Source organism: Loxodonta africana, chromosome 12 (genome assembly GCF_030014295.1).
Source record: "Loxodonta africana isolate mLoxAfr1 chromosome 12, mLoxAfr1.hap2, whole genome shotgun sequence".
Lineage (NCBI taxonomy): Eukaryota > Metazoa > Chordata > Mammalia > Proboscidea > Elephantidae > Loxodonta > Loxodonta africana.
In genome coordinates, this window is record NC_087353.1 from 57,171,890 (window position 1) to 57,178,632 (window position 6,743).

Genomic DNA, 6,743 nt, shown 5'->3' on the forward strand with positions numbered 1-6,743 from the left:
AGGACAGAGTAGAACTGCCCCATAGGGTTTTCAAGGAGCGCCTGACAGATTTGAACTGCCAACCTCTTGGCTAGCAGCCATAGCACTTAACCACTACGCCACCAGGGTTTCCTAGGGGGGACTAGTATCTAATAAAATCCTGTTTTTCCCATTGTGTACAACCTAACATTTTCCTTTGTAAGAGGTTCATCTCTGTATTTACCTGGTGAGAATGAAACTCTTGATAGAAACTCTTTTCAGGTTAAATATGGGAAGACAGACCCTTTTACCAAATGACTGGACTATTCCAACTTCCAATGCCCTCCAGTCAAAATCTCCAGAAATATACTTCTAGTTTAATGAGTTTGTTACTCATTAGAACAAGGAAGAATACACTCTTGGGAAACCCTGGGACTTCCCAGTAGGAGGGTAAGGAGTTTTGAACTAGTGTAAGGAGTTTTTTGGGTTTTTTTAAGGAGATTTTGGTGAGAATTTAAACAATCAGTGCTTTGATCTGAATTAGATGTTGTCAGAAAGCAAGGCTAATTCTTACTGGGCATGTCATATCTTATCTAGAAGGAGGGAAGACTAGAGGGAGGCTAAAGCTGAGATTGGTAAGGAAGCAGCCATAACTCGTATCAGTCAGGATTGGGGAATGTCTATGACTTGGATTATGTTTATGCTTTTGTCTGTTGTCAAACATGACTACCATGGTCTTCTTTAGTCTTGATCCACCATGGTCACAGAGTGGCCTTGTCTGACAGTGATGTGAAATTCTCTATGTTCTACAAAGGAACACTAAGGCCCAGCTGTGAGTGGCCACCCAACTCTTGGGTGTCAGGACTGATCCCAAGAGAAAACAACATGAGCACAGCTGATGGGAAGATCAGACTGGTGTAGGGGTAGGAAGGGAAAGGTTCATTTAGGTTTCCAAGAGGTCCTAGTTGTGCCAGAACTCAAGTTAATTATTTTTATTTTCTTTTCCGAGCTTCATGTATCATACAACATTACAACAAGAATATGGGTAGAAAAAGCAAAGAAGTTTCCTGAATAAACTGAATGCTTCAAAGGCCAGTGTAGCAGGGACAGGGGTTTGGGGACCATGGTTTCAGCGGACACCTAAGTCAAGTGGCATAATAAAATCTATTCAGAAAACATTCTGCATCCCACTTTGGAGAGTGGTGTCTGGGGTCTTAAACTAGCAAGCGGCCATCTAAGATGCACCAATTGGTCTCAACCCACCTGGATCAAAGGAGAATGAAGAACACCAAGGACACAAGGCAATGACGAGCCCAAGAGACAGAAAGGGCCACATAAACCAGAGACTACATCAGCCTGAGACCAGAAGAACTAGATGGTGCCTGGCTACAACCGATGACTGCCCTGACAGGGAACACAACAGAGAACCCCTAAGGGAGCAGGAGAGCAGTGGAATGCAGACCCAAATTCCCATAAAAAGACCAGTCTTAATGGTCTGACTGAGACTAGAAGGACCCTGGTGGTCATGGCCCCCACACCTTCTGTTGACCTAGGACAGGAACCATTCTCAAAGCCAACTCTTCAGACAGGGATTGGACTGGACAATGGGATGGAGAGGGATGCTGGTGAGGAGTGAGCTTCTTGGACCAGGTGGGCACTTGAGACTATGTTGGCATCTCCTGTCTGGAGGGGAGATGAGAGGGTAGAGGGGGTTAGAAGATGGTGGAATGGACATGAAAAGATAGAGTGGAGGGAGGGGGCAGGCTGTCTCATTAGGGGGAGAGCAATTGGGAGTATGTAGCAAGGTGTATATATGTTTTTGTGTGAGAGACTGACTTGATTTGTAAACTTTCACTTAAAATTTGTAAACTTTCACTTAAAGCATAATAAAAAAATTAAAAAAAGAATATGGGTAGAATCACCTTCCTCAATCCCAATGCCAGACACTCTAACTTCAGCTGTTTTTATGCTCTGTCAATGTGTTCAGGCTTTTGTGCAGAGATACTAATTTATATTCTGGGTTTCCACTTTCATTTCATAACAAACTCTTTCCAAATTTTTACATAGTCTGCACAATTTTATTTTATTGCCCTTGTATATGTCTATGAAGTTCTTTTATCAAAATTTACTCACTAGAAATTTTGTTCTAGAGTTAAAGCATAATGGAAATTTACAATTTAGAGTCTGATTTGAAATTTATTTTGAAAATGATTACAGGAAATCAAAAATTGAGAAATATTTGAAACTGAACAGGATGCTCTGGATTTTGAGGAAGAAAGGAGAACAGAACAGTTTCCCCTAATTTCAGAGAGATAGGTAAGATGACATCTTGCGTGAAAACTGACAGAATTCAGAATCAGAGCAGGTTTCTGAGTTTATCATATGATTGTCTTTTTTATATTTATCAGATTTGTATGTTAAGATATGTTTGCCTCAAAGAATACATGGGATTGTTTCCAATATTTAGTTTATGTATCTAAGAATTCTTTATATGGTAGAAAATGCCCTTTCCTTGGAAGTTTGAAAGAAACTCTCAATCTTTGGATTGTATGTGAGCATGTGGACAGGGGTAGGGGCTAGAAAAGGAGTGGTGTTTTAAATGTCCTACTCAATCAGTAAACTATATTGCTTATTTCATATATGTCCGTTTTTGTTGCCTTTACATTTTTACAGATAATCATCTACTTCTTTGGGTTTTTGATTGTATTAACATGTAATTGTGCCTACCCAGTGCCATCGAGTCGATTCCAACTAGTATTATAAATTTTTTTAATACGTTTTATATTTATTATGATTTTTTTTTTGTGTTCAACTTCATTCATTTTTTTCTTCATTGCATTTGGTGGTCGTTTATACCACTCATTCCCTATGAATCCGTTCTTGGATTCACTGAACAATTCCATTAATTACATTGCTTTAAAAATGTATTTATTTTATCTGAGTATCCTTGGTCTCCTTTCCTCTGAAAACCTAAGTTTTATATTCTGTTTTTTTCATTTAACATTAATTCATGAAACACATAATCATAAAATGTTCTTAGAAACATAATTTGAATAAAAAAACATAAAAACCAAAGTGGTTATCATTGAGTCAATCCCGACTCATAGCAGCCCTATAGCATAGAGTAGAACTGCCTTATAGGGCTTCCAAGGAGCAGCTGGTGGATTCGAACTGCCAAACTTTTGGTTAGTACCTAAGCTCTTAACCACTGCGTCAATCAAGTTCAATCATATTTTGTTCATTTACTGTTTTTTTACTTTTATAAATAGTATGTCAGCAAGCAGCTTCATAAATAATTTCCAAAGGCATACTTGATTATTTGGCAAAGTAGAACTATCAAGAAGGAGTTCTATACTTGGGTTTAGACATCAGGAGAGAAGTTGGAGTTGGATATACATTTGGGGAACATCAGTATGTAAATAGTATTTGGTGGTGCAAACTTGTTTGTGCTCAACTGCTAATCTAAAGGCTGGCGTTTTTGAACCCCCCCAGTCGAATCGTAGAAGAAAAGACCTTGAGATGTACTTCCATTAATATTAGAGCCAAGAAAACCCTATGGAGCAGTTCTACTCTGTAACACATGGGGTCACCGTGAGTCAGAATCAACCTGTCAGCAACTCACAATAACAAAAACCATGAAATTAGATGAGATCACTTAGGGCAGTTCTCCACACCAGACTAATGGAGTCAATCTCTGGGGGTGGGCCACAGGCATTGGTAATTTTGGAGGCTACCTAGGTGATTCTATTGTGCTCCTAGTGTTAAAAACTTCTGATGTAGAGAGTTAGTGTCCACAGGGGAGATAAGAAGAGGGCTAAGGACTGAGCACTGGGGTACATGGATATTTACAAAAGTGGTCCTGATCTTGGCTGAAAATTGGAATCACCTGGGAGTCCTAAAATCTATGGACATTAAATCTACCAGTTAAGATCAGAAGAACTGAAATGTTCCTGCCAATCCAGGAACATTTTATAATGTCACAACTTATGGTGTTAAATCTCTTGTGTGGTTTTCTTCATAAAGGTCTTGTAGCCTAGTTTACTCCTAAGTATTCTCAAACCCCATTCTTTTCCACCCCCGGGCCTTAGCACATGCTGGTCCCCTGCCTGGAACATTCCCATCTGCACCCCATCTCATCCTTATGGTTTCAGTTTAAATGCCACTTCCCCAGAGGTCTCTCTAGAATACTCTTCTACAACACTCTCCTAGAATCCTTTCTCTTCCTTGCACTTGTCATCTTTTGTAGCTACATACATATTTATGAGATATACTGAATTTCTGTCTTTATTGAATCCTTCCCCTGTTGAACATAGAGAAATTCACAGAATATCAGTATCAGACAAGGTCACTCTGTGACCATGATGAATCAAGACAAAATAAGACCACTGTGGTCACGTCTGAACACAGACAAAACCATGAACACTGTCCAAGCCACAAAAATGACCAAACATTCCCATCCTGGCTGATATGAACGATGGCTGATTCCTTACCAATTACAGCTTCTGCCTCCCTCTAGTCGTCCCTCCTTCTAGATAAGATATTGGCATGCCCAATAAGAGTTATCACTGATTTCTGACAACATGTAATCCAGGCTTGATTCCCTATATCTTCACTAAAATCAGCTCACACTCAAATCCTATAAGAGCTTTCTAACACCCTCCTTCTCAGAAGTCCCACAGTTCTCCATTGTGCTCTTTCTGTTTGCAATGACTAATGAACACAATAAACTAGAAGTGCGTTGCTGGTGGTTTTGAGTGGAGGGCACTGATGGTTGGAATAGTTCAGCCAGTTGGTAAAAGGATCTCCTTTTCCCTCTTTAATTTGAGGAGTCTATACCAAGAATTTCATTCTGCCAAGAAAATACATGGATGGACAACTTCTATGTTTAAGAGAATAGGGAATTAAAAAAAAAAAAAAGATTTTATTACAAACTAGTTTCCTTTATGACATTCAGGGTCCATATCATTATTGAACAGAAAAAAATTTTCATAGAAATCACTTTTCTTAGGGCTCCTTTTTTGTCGTTGTTCCTGAGACTGTAGATGAAAGGGTTCAGCATGGGGGTAACCACTGTGTACATCACAGCAGCAGTGATGTCTTTCTCAGCTGGGTGAGAGAATGAAAGTTTGAAATACACAGCAATGAGGGTGCCATAGAAGAGGGAAACCACAACCTGGTGGGAGCCACAGGTGGAGAAGGCTTTCCATGTTCCCTTTGTGAATGGGACTCTCAGGACAGCACAGGTAACGCAAACGTAGGAAACAAGGATGCAAACAAATAGGGTGATCTTGTTGCCTTCACAGAACTAGTTGAGCCATCAGTAGGGTATGAAAAGAGCATTCGGATTGGCAATGACCCACAGCCCAGCAACCAGCAGGGCGCAGAGCTGATGGGTTATTTTGTTGTGTAGTGTAAGGGGTGGAAGACAGCAACAAGGCAGTCATTGGCCATCACAGCCAGGAGGAAATTGTTCATGTCTGCAAACAATGAGAAAATGCAGCTGTGTGAGACGCCCAGAGAAGGAGATGGTCTGACTCCCAAATATGTGGTTGGTCAGCATTTTGGGAACAATGGTGGAGGAGAAGCAGACATCCACGAAGGACAGGATGTTGAGGAAGAAGTACATGGGAGTATGCAGGCGAGAGTCTGCACTGATGGCCAGGATGATGAGCAGGTTTTCCAGGACTGTGGCCATTTCCTTTCTTTTAGCTAATGAAAACAAACTCTTTCACTCATTCTTTTAAATTGTCCATCTTGACCTCTGTTTTTCTCTTAATTTTTTTTATTATTTATGAATTTAAAAGATACTGATCCAATAATAAATTGTTAAATAATATTTATTGAGAATGTCAGACATCTTTTCACAAATGATGCAAAATGCTTCTGCCAGTTTATACTTGGCCTTTTGGTGTTGTTAATAGTTTTTTTTGGTTTATAAAATAACTAAATGTTTATGTAATCACACTAGAAAGCATTTCTTTTGTGGCTTCTCCTGCTTCTCTTATGGTTTATCTTTTCTTCCCCATTCTGTCATTATTTAAACCTTTAGGTATATTTTCTTCTAATTTATAGTTCTTACATTTAACTTTTTAATAAATCTACAACAAAAATAATTTCATTTTCTCAAATATTTATCAAATTGCCTCAGTTCGCTTTTAATAAACTTCTCTTTCCTCACTGATTTGTAACACCACTTTTATCATTTGCAAAATGCTATTGTGTCAAATCCCCCATGCATCTGTCAGTTTGTAGTACTGTAGGGGCTTGCTTGTTGTGGTGATACTGAAAGCTATGCCACCATTATTCAAATACAAGGAGGGTCACCCATGGCAGACAGGTTTCAATCGAGCTTACAGACTAGGAAGAAGGACCTGGCAGTCTACTTCTGGAAAAAAAAAAAAAAACTGGCCAGTGAAAAAGTTATGAATAGCAGCAGAACATTGTCTGATATAGTGTTGGAAGATGAACCCCTTAGGTTGGAAGGCACTTAAAAGATGACTGGGGAAGAGCTGCCTCCTCAAAGTAGAGTTGACCTTAATAATGTGGAAAGAGTCAAACTTTTGGGTCCTTCATTTGCTGATGTGGCACAACTCATAATGAGAAGAAACAGCTGCAAACACCCATTAATAATCGGAATGTGGAATGTACAAAGTATGAATCTAAGAAAATTGGAAATCACCAAAAATGAAATGGAACACATAAACATCGGTATCCTAGGCATTTGTGAGCTGAAATGGATTAGTACTGGCCATTTTGAATTGGACAATCATATGATCTACTATGCC

At 39.3% G+C, this 6,743-nt stretch overlaps 1 pseudogene; it reads right to left on the bottom strand.

Moving 5' to 3' along the window:
* Window positions 1-4,349: 4,349 nt before the first annotated feature.
* On the bottom strand, window positions 4,350-6,356 carry LOC111752702 (olfactory receptor 1f45-like; annotated as a pseudogene).
* Window positions 6,357-6,743: the final 387 nt, after the last annotated feature.